This window comes from Lytechinus variegatus, chromosome 4, assembly GCF_018143015.1.
Source record: "Lytechinus variegatus isolate NC3 chromosome 4, Lvar_3.0, whole genome shotgun sequence".
NCBI classification, from domain to species: domain Eukaryota; kingdom Metazoa; phylum Echinodermata; class Echinoidea; order Temnopleuroida; family Toxopneustidae; genus Lytechinus; species Lytechinus variegatus.
In genome coordinates, this window is record NC_054743.1 from 17,392,344 (window position 1) to 17,408,297 (window position 15,954).

Sequence of the window (15,954 nt, forward strand, 5' to 3'; positions counted from 1 at the left end):
AAGCTGGCCTGCAGTGCATTTGTTTATGAAGATCCATATTACAAATCCACCTTTTAATGAAAAATATGAAGACGAGTAATATGTTGGCTAATTTGCATCATAATACATAAATGTATGCCAACAAAATATATACTGCTTTCATTCACAAAACAGTAAAAGTGTTCTGATTGAATGATCAATGCATGCAATGAATTTAAAGTGAATACATGTATGTTCACATTGACACATTTTAACAAAGAATGTCACCAGCTCTGTAATTTACTCCATCAAGTATATATACATGTCGGTCTACATATACACATGTAGACCGACATGTAGCTTTTTATTCATGTACACTGCAGTAACTATTGCATACATGCATCTGCAGCCATACATGGATGTACTTCAAAGAGAGAGAGAGGAAATAAAAGAGAAAAAATAATGAGAAAGAGAGAAAGAAAATGTTTGTAATAATACTGCTGGGATTATAAGGATATTCTATTCAAAATCAACCATGTAATTAATTGGCCAAGCGCACTGTTCACTGAGCACACTAGGTGGTTTCAAACCGCCTCGATCACAAGAATCCCCGTTAAATTACGGGAACTGTTTTCGGCTAAAAAATACCCATTAATTATTCCTGCATTCACACCGCCCCGAAACATACCCTTCGGGATAAGTTCCTGAAGTTACGAGCATGCGCATAGTATGGTCTGATAAGCAGGCAAGGCGCGAGATTCAAAATCACTAGCCCAGCAGCCACCCACAGCTCCCACGCCCAACGACACGCTGGGGTAAAAGTTCCCGTAATTTGCTTTCACATCGCCAAAATACCTGCGACCTTGGAAAAATCCCCGCGAAAGTTCTCGTAATTTCACCAAGTACCTACTATTTAGCGGGTATTTTCTTTCGGGGAAATTACGCGTAGTTTGCTTTCACATTACCAAAATACCTGGTATTTTCTGATCGGGGTAAATTTCCCGATCAGAGAATACCTGGAACTGACGAACTTCGAGGCGGTCTGAAACCACCTACTGTTACACATACTCTCTGTTCACACTATACATGTACATGTATATCCAAGGAGGGGCAAAGTCATAGAAGTTCTTTTTAAAGGAGACCAACGAAGAAAATTTCACGAAAGTGATGATTATAGACAAATTATATATGGATGGAAAGGTATTGTCTTTTTATACACAAATATGTCACTAAAAAGTCTTATAGATGTCGTGGAAATGCAAGAAATGAAACTATTAGACACCCTTCTCAGCCCCCCAGACCGACAATCACGCAGCCGAAAACGGTCGAGAATTATGACGTCACACAATCGACGTGCTCATCATCTCTCTGTGCATCATGCACTGAATCACCTTACTGACCTGTTAAATATCTTCCGAATTTACCGTTTTCTTCATGTAATGTGATATTCAATTTCTGTTTTTGACAACTTCAGACCAAACGTGATTCAGAACTGTGTTCCTTTGCCCGTTTTTATTGAATTGTGGACTGTAAAGACCAATTTTGTCCACTGCAGTCGTCATTGTGTTGCTCCACTCCAGTCAGTGAGTGAGTGAGTCGCTGCCCATAATATAAGTATGTAGAGAATCTTATCAAGAACTTGAAAATCAAAAGCAGCAATTAAGAAGTAAGATTTAATAAATACAGGACTGAATAGAATCTCACATGAAAATAAAAAGAGAAAAAAGAGCTGATAGGAATGGGGAAGGAACATAATTTAAAAAAAAATCCAGAACCAAAAAAAAATCAAAGAGTTTCGAACCAGGATCCCCGCACTCATAAAAAAAACTGCGTGCGTACAGATTTGTCCACAGATTACGTTTTTATATGGACCGTGTTCATTAAGATATATGAACAAAGTGCGTTCGCTGCAGTTGCCTCGTAACGCTTCGGCAATCCAAGTGCAATTCCAATCATTTCGCGATCATATATTGCCGTGTTTTTTTGTGGTTCCTGAACTTGCTACGTAATTAAATTTCATAATTTTTATTCAGTTGTGAAGACGAATGTCTATGCTTTATATTGATAATAATATCAATGTGGTGCAAGCATGATTTCTAAGTGAAAATATGCTTTGTTTATTCACGTATATTTCTTGAAAACAAATAATTTTTTCTAAGCTAAATATCGGTTACCAAAATATGTTAAATGTGCATTTCATTTTACTGTTCAGAAAATTAAAACTTTTATCTATGTAATAAGACCAATCTTGAGAGGAATAAACTATTCTAAGAGCAAAAAACGCTGATTGGAAAGATAGTCTTCAATGGGCTGCTGTCTGCTCAGCTGCTCACTGCTTCTGGTGTGACGTCACTCAGCTGGAGCTCGCCAGAGGACGGACGAAGGCAGAAATATGCCATGAAAATAAGTCATTTTTGAGAGCTGATTTCTGCAAACTCTAATCACTATTTTAAAAGGTGAAGTTATATATCTGATATATATAACTTCCCCTTTACAATGATGACCAAAAAAAGTCATTATAGAATACTTTTGATTCTTCGGTTGTCTACTTTAAGAATGCCTGTGACCATTCACACCCTGCTTTTGCGTCTTAGACAGAGGCTCTAGGCTACTACAATAGAATATATAAATTATGCGCATGCATATACATGTACAGTAAGTCCTGCCATTTCATATATTTGCACATTCAGTCAAATACTTTCATGTACATGTGTGGCTGGTGAAGTTTACTGTACAACCAAGATCACTTGCCCTGAAGTACCCCCATACCTCTTGATGGAGATGGAAGCAAGGAGGGGATTGATACTTGTACATGCATATGTCGGGCATGGGGGAATTTTTCTCTTTTCATAGAGACCAATGTGAATGCAGAGATACTTTCAGAACTTGTAAAAAAAAGTTATGTGTAGCCCAAATGCCAACACATATTTAATTGCCAGATACATGTAGTTACTTCCATTTTTATACAGAGATGATAAGTTAAAATATAAATGTTAAAAAAGCAGTTTTGGGATAATAGTAGGCCATACAGGTCTACAGAATGTACAGTTTTTACATGTATCTGTAGGACGGTAAGACCTACTTAATCTGCAGGACAAATGCTCAAAAATCCACTGGTCCATGAAACTGTTTTTATTCCAAAACCTCAAATCCAGCCTACTCAAAAAAATCTTACAAAAGCAGCATACAGCTTTTTGTTTATTACATGGGTTTTAAAGACTTTTTTATGGATGAATTCCTGTTCGGTTTTTCTCACGCCCCATTCGACTTTTCTTGAGACCGGTTTCCTTTTTTAGAATGTGAACTTAGATGGCTGCATAGTGATAAGTAGGGTAGTGCATAGACTTAGAGCTTTATTAATGTACATGTAACCAAATATATTCTGTTTTTATTACAGCTTTCTTTTGCCAAGGTTTGAAGATCTAATGCATATTAAAGTCAACTACAGGTTGCTTTCAGACATTCAAATTGTTGATCATCATTTGCACCATCATGCAATGTATCAATCAGTTAGGGTCAAAATATTAATTTCTATATTTTTGCAGAAAATCAAAGTGGAAGTTCTGTCCAGTATTTGTGAAAATCGTATGTCTGGAAAAGCTAGCCTGCATAAACCTAAAATTCCTGTGTATTTTAAGGGGTCTTTTAAGATTGAATCCCTTTCATTTGCAAAAATTTGTCAGAATATACATGTATGTGTGTTTCACACTAATGCTGTATAGGTGAAACTTGATTACTTCAGGTCTTCACATTACCATACTGCACCAATCCATGTCATTTGTGAGGCTTCTATTAGATTTGAAAAAAAAAATGAAATCTCAAGAAAGGTATAAAGAAAAAAAGAAGAATGATTGGCCCAGGGTCAACACAGTACTGTATTCTGGTATACCCTTGCATCTACACAATAACAATTGAATTAGTGAACCTTAATTAATACATAGGTGAAATGAGATCTCACTCAATGGCCAAGTTTCTTTAACTGTGGTTGTTTGAGGCACAGAGCTGACCAATTGATACTAAATTGAGGAAAGGCAGGTGCAATTAAGCAGTTAGTTAGTAAATAGTTTAATTGTTTGTGCTTCATTGGGTCACAGAGGTCAGGTGTATTGTATGTATTGCCCCTGAGTGATTGAGAATATTTTTGTTAGATTGTCATTAGGATATCAATAACAACATTCGTGTTATGACTGCATGGGTGATCATGAATGAATAATTTGTTATTCTATGTTTCGTTTAACTTTGTGCAAATTGTTATATATATAGAGAGTATGCCTACTATTGTATTTTTTTCCAATTGAGAATTAAACTCTCCTTTTTATAGCAGAAAGATTATTGATTCATGATGTTCAGTATCTCAAATTATTTTTTATTTTCCTTTTATTGTAGAAAACTTTGCACTTATTGAACCCAGTCTTATACATCTTCATGGATACCTTCATGTAAAATTGGCAAATTATTTATGTCTTTGCTTGTAATTGTTTTGATAGTTGCAGCTTAATTGTTATAATTCAGATTTTATCCTCAAATTTGAAGGGTAAAATACATATTGGAAGTTCTTCGAGGAATGTGCCTTACTTTGTATTTATTACTTAAAAGCATTTAAACAACTAGAAGAAGTTTAATTGTTCACTTTTCTGCCAAAAGATTATTTTAGTCTGACTTGGAGCTTTGAAGGGGTTTGTTATATTTGCAGTTGGTCAAATGCTTTTCTTAAACATTCACCAGTGTGTAAATAGTCCGCTGGTCTCTTCAAGATGTTGGTGAAGACGTCTTAAAATAGAAAACGACCATTCAGACTCTTGTATCTCAGGCATTGTATCAGTTGTTCTTTGATTGAGTAGTTATATCTGTAAGGCAAATGGTGGAGATGTTTTTGCAATTCCTCAATGGAAATAATTAGATTTTAATTGAGTAGCAATGTGCATATGTTGAGGATGAATAAAAGGATAGGGAGAGGGGGAGAGAGAGATAAAGTGGGGAAGGGGGTTGAGCAGAGATTGGATCAAAGAAATGAAGTACACGTAGAAGGGCTCTCAACTGTATATTGTGTAAAATAAATCTAAAGTCTCTAATGGTGACGCTGGCATGTAGGCTGTTTTTACTAATTAAAAATGGATTAGGTTAAAATAAAAGCCCACAATCTTTCATTATAGATATAAAAAAAATCTTATTAGAAATTTACATAAAGTATGTACATGTACTTGAATCCTCACAAATATGCAATATTCAACACATTATTTCCAGGAGTTGCATTTAGAATATGAAGCTGAATTTAAAAATGTTGAAATTTATCAAAATATGTATGTACCTTTAAATTGTCATTGTTACCTATTATATTGTTTTTATTATTACAATATCTTTTTTTAATTGTTTTTCATATTTTTTATTTCTTTTCTTTATTCCTAAACTTATATTTGAAACATCAAATTCTTTATTGAAAAAGCAATGGTACATGTACAAGTAATATGAATTTGAGATTTTCTATGTGTTTCTTGTGTATTCATTTTCCAATTTTATGTTAATTTTTTGCTCTTTGAAAATAAAAAAAATCAATCAATCATCAAAATAATATCAAATTACATACTGCATGTGTGTTTTGCTATCTCTTAGAATCCCAGGTAATTTCTTCACAGAAACATGCTATCTACGAAATCACGAATAATTTTCTCACAGTGCGATTTCAATCTCTCCACTTGAATTCTAATGAAATGTGCAAACTAAGGAATTTTCATACTCAAATAGCCCAAAGCCGTTTCTTTCAATCTTTCTTCATGTAGTAAACAATTGGGAAAAGGGATTGTATGACAAAGGCAGTGAGAACACTGTCAAATTGCTACACAGTAGATCTGCCTTCACTGCAGTGAATCTCTTCTGAAAGTTGAGATGCATTTTTTTTTAGTTTCACACCTCTCAAAGACAATTTAACTTTATCAAAGATTCCAAATTATAATTGAAAACGCTGGTAAAAAATTGCTGTAGGGCCAGTACCTTTTCAGAAGTAGCCAGATTTACAGGTGCGACATGACCAGTAAAAAATACAAATGATAACTACTATACTAATAATATAATAATAATAACAACGCGCCTCGGAATAGAATATTTCTAGATAGATGGTGCTATATTAATGCCTATTATTATTATTACTACAAATGATATTTTCTTTTTTGTAAATTATGAAATTGCCTCTTGCATCTCAAGAAATGGCTCTCTAAAAGAGTTTTCATGAGTTATGTTGTTTGTGTGTGTGCTGTTTTTTTGTAGGGGGGGGGGACAATAAGCAGTAAAAGACAGAAAAATTAACTTGAGTCTTTTTTATGTCTTCTCTTTATTTCTTGGGACCAATAAATTTTTGGTTTGGACCAGTAGAAGTGGTTTACTTGGTATATCTCCTGGTTCGACCAAGGAGATGTCACCTTGGTTCGACGTGAAAGTTGGACCAGTAGAAAAGTGGTTTATAGTGTGGAGCCTTGGCTTAGTGCTGGTAACTCCTTGATCAGTCTCACAATTACACATACTCTAATGTGATATTCAATTCAATTTTATAGTAATGGGAGAGAGAAAACATCAAGAAATATATATGTACATCTTTGATTGAAAAATCCCTCCTTGGGTTGGCATCACTTTCACTGCCTGTCCATGTGCAATACTTCTAAAAATCACTTATTCTTTCAACAAATAATGATTCAACTATAATCGCATACTCTAAGAGATTAGGCATACATTTAGCTGGATACTGCATATGAATAGTGCACTGACGCACTCTTTAGGTGTAATCCTCTTTAGAGTTTACGCTGATTTCCTTGTTTTCAGGTTTTGGATTAAAATTCCCCACTGAAAGAAACTTATCTATAATTGCTAAATTACATTGGATTGAATCTGTAATTTACATGTAGGAGGATTTTGTATTGGTTCCATTGATAATTGAAATTCTCTCATAATGTTGGTAGTTAGATATATAAAATAATGTTTTGAAAGATATTTTAATTTGTCTAGTACCTAAAAATTACAATTCACAAATCCTTTTAGGTGAATCCACCCCCCCCCTTTGAGGGAGGGGATGATTCGCCTGCCCTTGCAATTTACCGTATAGTGGTTCAATTATGTCTTTCAGTTTTAATTTATTTTTCTAATACTGCAAAGAGAGCGTAGATGCTTGGATGTGCTGGTAAGCAACCACAGGACTGATGGCTTGAGGTCCTATCCTATCCAAGGGACCTTGTAAAAATCAGCATTGAGCATCAAGAGGAAATTGATAACATCAAAAGGAATGCCATAGGAATGCATACTGAAAGTAACTTCCTCATTCTTTATTTGGTCATGTGAGGGAATGTTACATCAGTTTCTCATGTTATCAAAATCAAGGTGTATTTTTGGGGTACTGCCCATGAGACAGACACCCACAGATTTAGATTAAAGATTGTTTTACAAGTCTCATGACTACATGTGTCATGCTTGGTAAAGTCAAATATACAGGTTTAAATATGCTAACAAGACAGAAAGTACATTACTCGCCATCACGAGACTGATGCTACATGTAGACAGAGATCCATGAAATTTCATGACGAGATGCACGAAATGGACAGTGCCATCTGTAGATCTGATAGAAGAGTCAGTTTACAGAGGCCGACATTACAGTATCAAACAGTATGCAAATAGCGAATAGGCATGAGTACGATGGTGCGAGATATCGCATGAGGTGAAAGATGCTCTATTCAACTCAGCTAACGCCTCGTGGAATAGAGCGCTTCTTTCTTTCACTAAATGCGAAATCTCGCACCATTGCATGAATTATAAGAATATTCGCTATTTGTGTTGTACAACGCCTCAGAATTTAGGGTAAATATGAAACAAAAAACAAGAGTTTATTCCTTTAATAATCTATGAAAAAGGAGCAAAAATACTGAAAGCGAAAAGCAAAATCCCACAAGCGCACATCGACCTTAGCCAGCAGGCTTAATATGCGCATTGCACCTTAATTCTTACTGAGCGCAATGAATTAAATCTTATTGTGACGTCACCTAAAGCCGTGCAATGGTACATTTTGGATGGTATGTCTTTTGTGCAACGGTACGAATGTTTGACATTTAGCCTCTAATTTGCTTGCGTACAACAAGCTAAGTAGGCGTTGTACAATATGTGACACTTACATGTAGAACCACTGATTTTATGCCACAGTCCTCATCAAGGAAACCGACTCCAGGGGAGTGTTTCATCAACATTTTCATCCGACAAGTTGTCAGATCTGACATCTTTCTCTGATGTTGATTGGCTGAGAGGTACTGTTACTATGGTAACTGTCGAATAAAATGGGACTTGTCAGATAAAACGTCCGACAAGTCCTTTCATGAAACGCTCCCCAGACCTTTCAAAATGATTTGTTTTTTCAATGACTGTACCAGGCAGTGTGGACTTGTTTTCCATTGGTGTGACTGTAAAAACAGATAAAGACCCTGCATAAGGGTATACTTGATACTCCTGATGAAATTAATTCAAACTTTTAATACAAAAGAGCTTTCTTTAAAATTTTGCTTATGAACTGTTGTGTATTTAACTAAAGTAAAAGCCCCAAACTGGCTGTATGGTACATTGCAAAATGAATTCAGATTGAGTGGGTAGGTCCGTAGACTCCATACCACATTAATCTTGGACCCAGCCCTCTCTCTCATGAGCCAATATGAAAATAGTAAGTCCCCCCTGTACATTATGTATTTAGAAGTTCTGGATGAATGAGATCCTGTATGTACAGCTCTGGCTAAGAAGCTTTCTAAAGACCTCAGGGAATCGGGCTCTCACTGTGGCCGAACAAAGAAAGAAAAATTGATTTTCCTCAGAGAGTTATTTCTCCAACCAGCTGAATTAGCTTCCCCCAACACGGGATAATGGTTGCACAAACGAGAGCTATCGCTTCATGGTTGGCCCTTTCATAAAGCTCAGAATCCACATTGATTAACTAAATTAGAACTTATTAAAATACTTGGGAAGAATTCTTGCTCAACGTACCAAGACTGTTGTTTGCCAATACAATCTCTTATTGTCAAGAAATGACAACTCAAGCATTTGCCACAAAGGACTTGCATCTTGATTCTTCCAGTCTGTTGTCATATATTGAAGAAGTCTGTGTTTTCATTATAAAGTTGATTAGGGAGATTATACCATGTTTCTTGAGTCCCTCTATTTCTCTTCCATGGTCTATTTGATTTTCCACTCAATCCATTGATGTTTCTGAGGAAATGTGATAACTGAATCATAATACAGTTTACTTGTAAATCAAGGAGCTTCATGTATATGCATTAGATTGAATATCCACAAGAAAGGAAGAACAGAAAGAAGAAGAGACACAAATACAATGTGACTTGTTGATATTATTCCTGCATCTTGTTAGAAAGCTTTTTATTTAAATGTGACATCTGTTGGTGGTTTCTTTTCCCAGATAATTCTGGGACAACCATATGGACAACAAAGGTTTATAGGGCCAAGCTACATAGGGCCAAGCTACATAGGGCCAAGCTACATGTACATGTACCTGTACATGTACATGTATAATTTCAGAGTATGAAACAGAGTTTTCTGTGGTCCTTCATCGGGGTTCTACTTGTGTAGGCCTATATGCAAGGGAAAATCTTGAAAATTCACTGGTTTTTCCCATTCTCTCCATTCATCGTGTTGTATTTGCCCCTGGTGACTTCAGCTTTTGGGAGTTCCTCAGCTACTCACAGTGTGAAAAGGTCAGGCGCTTGGTGTGACCTGTCACAAGTCATTCTCATTCACAGCTAACAATTGACCATGCACTTTGCAGTTCACAATCTGGGCTCAAAATTTGACGGAAAAGCCACTTTTTTGTGATGCTGTCATATTGGTACCTTTTCCATGGAGTGGAGTGGACCTTGTTTGGTGTGGACATGTACTTGCTCTTCATTTGATATAGATATTCTGATAGCTGGACTGAATTTGAATCAGAATTAGAATTCATGGAGAGTATTATTACTTTTGGATGGTAATAATAGTTGTCCAGTGGTAATATAAAGCCTGAATATTATCAGCTGTCATATTTATGCATATACATGTACATACAGTTACTGTATTTCATCCCCTAGCAACATTGTAGGAGAAGGAGTTGGGAATAATTTTCAGGAGGTGGTCAGACTATTATTAAGACAAAATAAGCCATTAACCCAAGTATACATTCAAATTATACATGTATCAAGAGGAGTGGAACTTTTTAAATGGGGGATGGCAAATACTCCCTGATCCCAATAGTTCATACACTCATTGCATACATTCCTATGGAGAGCTTGTGAGAGGGGTGAGGGGGGCAAGCGTGGATCTTTATGCCAAGGATTGATTTACCTGGATTCACAAAGCGTGGATATTGATTTGTACTGACCCCAGTGGTGTGAACTTTTGTGCCTCTCTTGATGATTTCGTTGCTCATCCGTAGACGTGTAGGCATACATTTTGACATTACGATATCCCCTGGGGCTATTTTTCTTTATTTTGATAGACGCTGTTCGTATACTGGGTCTGTCTTCTAAATGTATGAATAATTAAGATTTCAGACTTATACAAACTTGCTTGTGATCATCCATGGAATTAGGTCATGAATAGAAATATCAGATGTAAATCACATCTATCATACACTCATAAATCATAATATTTGTTATATTATGCCTTGTAATTTGTTAGATTTTCTTACCATGCATTTTCTCTTATTAAAGTCTCAGCAGTCTTAATTTTAAATTGTTTTGTATTTCTTTACCTCTATCCATTGACCATTAAATTCACATCAGTTATTCTTCAATTTACATAGTATGTTTGTCTACATGTATGTATTATCTAGCACTTAGAAACATTTTTTATTATTAAACTGCTTTATAAATATTATTAATGTTATTAAATCATAATTATAACAACTAAATAATTCAGAACATTTAATCATGTTTACTTTTTATGAAATTACTCTAAAAGATGTAATGAAAACTGGTCTTTTAAGACAGGTCCTGGTCAGTTCAGGATGAAAAATGGAAATAGGAAATGTGTGGGTTCGAATCCCAGCTATTGCGTGTTTTCCTTCAAGAGATTTACCCACATTGTGCCGCACTCGACCCAGGTGAGGTGGATGGGTACCCGGTAGGATTTATTCCTTGAATGCTTCTAATAGCGCCTATATGTACATGTATATGGCAGCTCAGCTACAGCCAGGGTAAATAATATGATACCAAGTATCAAGTGCAGTAGAGTATATGCAATTATAGTAGTTGCACTATGTACATGGACCATATTATTATTTTTATGATAGCAGATTTATAAGGATTACGATGTAGGTCAGTGTCAATCCTTTGGTTCAAGGCATGCATAATACTTTTATGTAGTTTCACGTTGGCCTTTTTTTCCCTTTTTGAGATAATTACTATCAAATCATCAGTATAACAGATATCAAAACAAAAAAAGTAAAACAACAACATTTCATTTATAAATTTGTAAACTCATTCGCATCTCCATTTTCAACAAAGAGGTTTACAAAACTACATGTAGGAGCTCTACTTCTGTAAATTTTTGTTGTGTTTCCTCTGGGAAGCAATTAAAATGCTGGTCTGCTAATGATCGATGACCAGTTGAACATCTAATAATACTCCGGAGGTTTCTAAAAATATATTACAACATTTCTTGATTCTGCAGAATCATGATTCTAGGGTAAAAAAGTGACGCATAAACGCACCCTAAGTATGACAGTACTGTACATGTACATGAAGTTAAATATCTATATCTGTGAAGAAATTAACGGCACCTGCGATTAAAAAAAAGGAAAAGGAATAGGGGCCTCCTTCCATGTAATTGCTCCTAGCAATCAATCATGATGCGATTTAAAGGGGGTTTGGGAATGCTTACTTGTAAATAGTTCTTACCTTTATCAAGGTCCTGTACTATTCATTCTAATCCTTTTGCGGTCATTTCAATTCCGAGACTTTCATTGTTTCTCTTTATTGTGCTTCTAAACTATCTGGGAGCAAGATTTTTGCATGACTGGGCAGCGTTGCAATGCCTAATATCATGAATATCTTTTGATTGATTTTGGTTTGGATTGAATGATTGGATATTATTGTTTGATTGGTCTTCCAAACCAGTTTAAAGCTGAAGATTATGTCTTGATATGAATGCCTCAGATACACATAATGAAACAGAAAAGCAAAATTCGACCCTATAGATTCTTGGTACACTGTAAAAACTGCGGTGTTAAAACTGACACCAATTGGTGTTACTAGAGGACCACACCCTGAGGTGTTAAAATTACACCCTAGAGATTAAACATAACACCAAAGAGTGTAAATGTAACAAAAGGTGTTGTAATAACACCTATAGGTGTAAAACTAACACCACCAATTTAACACTGGTGTAAAATAACTGGTGTGGTCCTCTATGTACACCGGTTAACACCACAGTTTTTGCTGTGTAGGAAGGGGTATACATGTAGTTTTTTGGTAGTGAAGGGAGGAATGGGTGCTCATTTAGTTCAACTTTGAACTCAGGCCACTCTGACAGGGGTCACTATTGAAAGTTCACTAGGTGGTTTCAAACCGCCTCGATCACAAGAATCCCCGTTAAATTACGAGAACTTTTTTTGGCTAAAAAATACCCATTAATTATTCCTGCATTCACACGGCCCCGAAACGTACCCTTCGGGATAAGTTCCCGAAGTTACGAGCATGCGCAGTATGGTCTGATAAGCAGGCAAGGCGCGAGATTCGAATTCACTAGCCCAGCAGCCACCCACGCCGCCGCACCCGACGACACGCTGGGCTAAAAGTTCCCGTAATTTGCTTTCACATTGCCAAAATACCTGCGAACTTGGAAAAATCCCCGCGAAAGTTCTCGTAATTTCGCCAAGTACCTACTATTTTGCGGGTATTTTCTTTCGGGGAAATTACGCATAGTTTGCTTTCACATTACCAAAATACCTGGTATTTTCTGATCGGGGTAAATTTCCCGATAAGAGAATACCTGGAACTGACGAACTTCGAGGCGGTCTGAAACCACCTAGTGAGAAAAGATATTTGTTGGTTTGTACACTGACTCTTCGTTAGGTGTAAAAAAAAAAAAAAAACAGAAGATCTCTCTCACAAGAAATAAAGAACATTCTTGAGGTTGATAGAATCTTGTCTTGAAACTAGTTCTTGCAAGTTGTTGGAGATACATGTATTGGACATGATTTATATACATTTAACATCAGAGAGTTGTGTAATTTGAACCCCACACTTTGGCTTAAAATCCTTTGGCAAGGCATTAATTCACACTTTTCCACTCTCCACTCAGGTGCTAAATGGGAACTTGGTACATGTAGCTTGCAAAAGTCATTGTAGCTTGTCCAGTATTATGTGCGCCTCGATGGCGACTGGCTGTAATGCTCCTCATCAAGGAGTGGAGGATGTGCGTAGCTTGTGTGCAGGGAACAACTGCTTGAATCTGATTTTCAGGGTAGTAATAAATCTGTAAGCACAAAATCTGTAATATGTATATCTTATTAAAGTGTACTGTATGTAAATAACCAGTACTGACCGCACAGAAATGCTGTGAGTGCTAACAAGTCGATAACAGAGGCCCCGTTACAACTGGTAATGTGGCAGCGATGCGTAATATTACAACAATGCATTACCACATTGAAATAAATGTTTTGACTTCACAATCTGAAAGATGTGACTGGGCTTACTGTTAGCGCTCTGTTAGGTTATAAAGAGCATTTCTGTGTGGCCAGCACAGATCTCATTAATTTTAATTAGCATGTACAATTATAAAATAAAAATTCAAGATAAGATATGTGTAGCTTCACTGACAGGGGCTCACACATCATTGACAGCCTTAGAAGTGCTTCGACTGTTGACACAGTTACATGCATGTTGAAGGAGAAAAACCTTGCAGTTCCGTTTGATTCTCAATACAAACACGACATTACTACAGTGTCCGCATGTAAAGTAAATCATCAAATGTATATAAACATGTACATAGTGTATTGACAGTAGGTATTAAGAACCATAATCTTGGCTCAATAATATTTGACTTGACTTTTGTCTGCATGTTCAAAGATGAAGAATCAACCTTGAAAAGTAACAAGGAAGTCACATGATCATATTGTCAACATCATTTCATGTGTGATGTAGCCATAATATTTAGCTACAGAGGTGTTCGTTAGACACCATACATCAAAACTGTTTTTTTGCACTGGTTATATACATGTAGCTTATGGTCTCATCCAAATTTTTCTTGGCAATTACATGTAGTCCCTATATCGTCGGCCTTATGCCAAAAGGGCCTTAACCCGATTTTAGGGGTTCTGAATATTTTATAATAAATTTAACACATTTCATGTAAAACTTAATATCTTAACACGTTTATCGAAATTGGCTTCAAAAGCAAAAAAACGACCACAAACTTTTGATTATTAGAGAGGCCAAAACCTTTAAACGCCATTATCTCGGAATGGCCAAAAGCAGTTAAGGCCCTTTTGGCATAAGGCCGATGATATGTTCTAAACAAAATTTATGTTTCATCATATTCCCAATGTCTGGAATTTGTCTGTCAAAAATTATTATTCAGTCCAAGGATATATGTCAAAAAAGACCAGTTTTATGGCCATATTGCAGAAAAACATCTTTCTACATTAAATTGTAAATCAAATGCCTTTTTCACCAGAAACCCATGTATGTACACTGTAGTTATACATTTTTAGTATCAAATACATTGGGATTGTACTAATGTATAATGTTTCCTTGTTGGATTTTTATGTCTACTCCGAATCTATTCAAAATGTCCTTGAGTTTCTTTTACCATTAAATTGGGCAATTTCACCTGAGCGATTATCATTGTAGATCAATGCAATTGATGAATCGTGTATTTCTAGGGGGTTTAATGCATTCAGAGGAAACATTTCATTTCAATAGGGAGTCTAATATTAAAGAACCTGCCTCTGTATATATGCTCATGAATTATGGAATTAGACTGGGGGTTATAAATCATCTTATTTACTTTTGGGATATAACCTTACTACAAAAGAGAGTGTTTCCACCTATAGGGACAGACAATCCCTCTCCCAATTCTGTTTTGCATGGCTTGCAACAAATATTTTTTTATCAATTTCACTTTTTTTTAAAAACAGCCAATCATTATTAAAGACAGGTGATTCATTGCCTTTTGTGATGTAGATTAGACTGGTCAGACTGAATAGAATGATGGATTAAATTGTCGGGTCATCAGTCATTACTATTTTCCATTTATATTAAAGTCAGATATTTACTATATATGATCTTCAATAGGCTATGGTTTGTGGAATTAGAGGTGGAATAATTTTGAAATTATGGTGGACCATGCTATTAGCCATTTATTTGGAAAAATAGTAGCCGATTGAGGAAAAAGGTACGATTAAAATGATCTCCTGAAGTAACTGTTTTATATTTGCATTTTAATGTGTGAACCTTGTCTTTGGTCGTAGCCTATTAACACTTTTGTAAATTCGGCTAAAATATGAGTACTGTAGTCTGGATCAATTCACAGTGCAGTGTGGACTCGCAATGAAATTAGCGTTCATTAATTCAGATATGGTTTGCACTTCTTTTATGTAATAAAAAATAGTCTGAATTATGAACATAAAGAATATGAAGGGATAAAGGGCGTCAAATATGATGGTCAATCAGTTTATGCTGTGCAGCGCAGTGCCATGTCATTTTGGAAACTGACTGCAGAGTCTCTACTTCTTGAGAATCCTGTTCATGGATTTCAAGATAGATGGAGTGCACCTTTATACTAGTATGAACTGAGTATTAACCCCTTGCCTACTAGAACCAGGTGATCTCTGTACAAAGCTTATTGGGATCACAGAATTCAGTAGTCAATAGTTTAATAGCAGCACTCAGATTGTTCAGACTATTCTGGCTCTCCATCTTTCATGATTTGAAATTGTTCCTTACCCAAGACTGGATAAGAATTTGATTGAATGCATCCTTTGGAGTC

The 15,954-nt window shown here is 35.8% G+C and overlaps 1 protein-coding gene across 1 annotated transcript in view; it reads left to right on the forward strand.

Moving 5' to 3' along the window:
• LOC121413520 overlaps window positions 1-15,954 on the forward strand; it is an 83,484-nt gene that overhangs the window by 12,718 nt on the left and 54,812 nt on the right. The window lies entirely within an intron of this gene.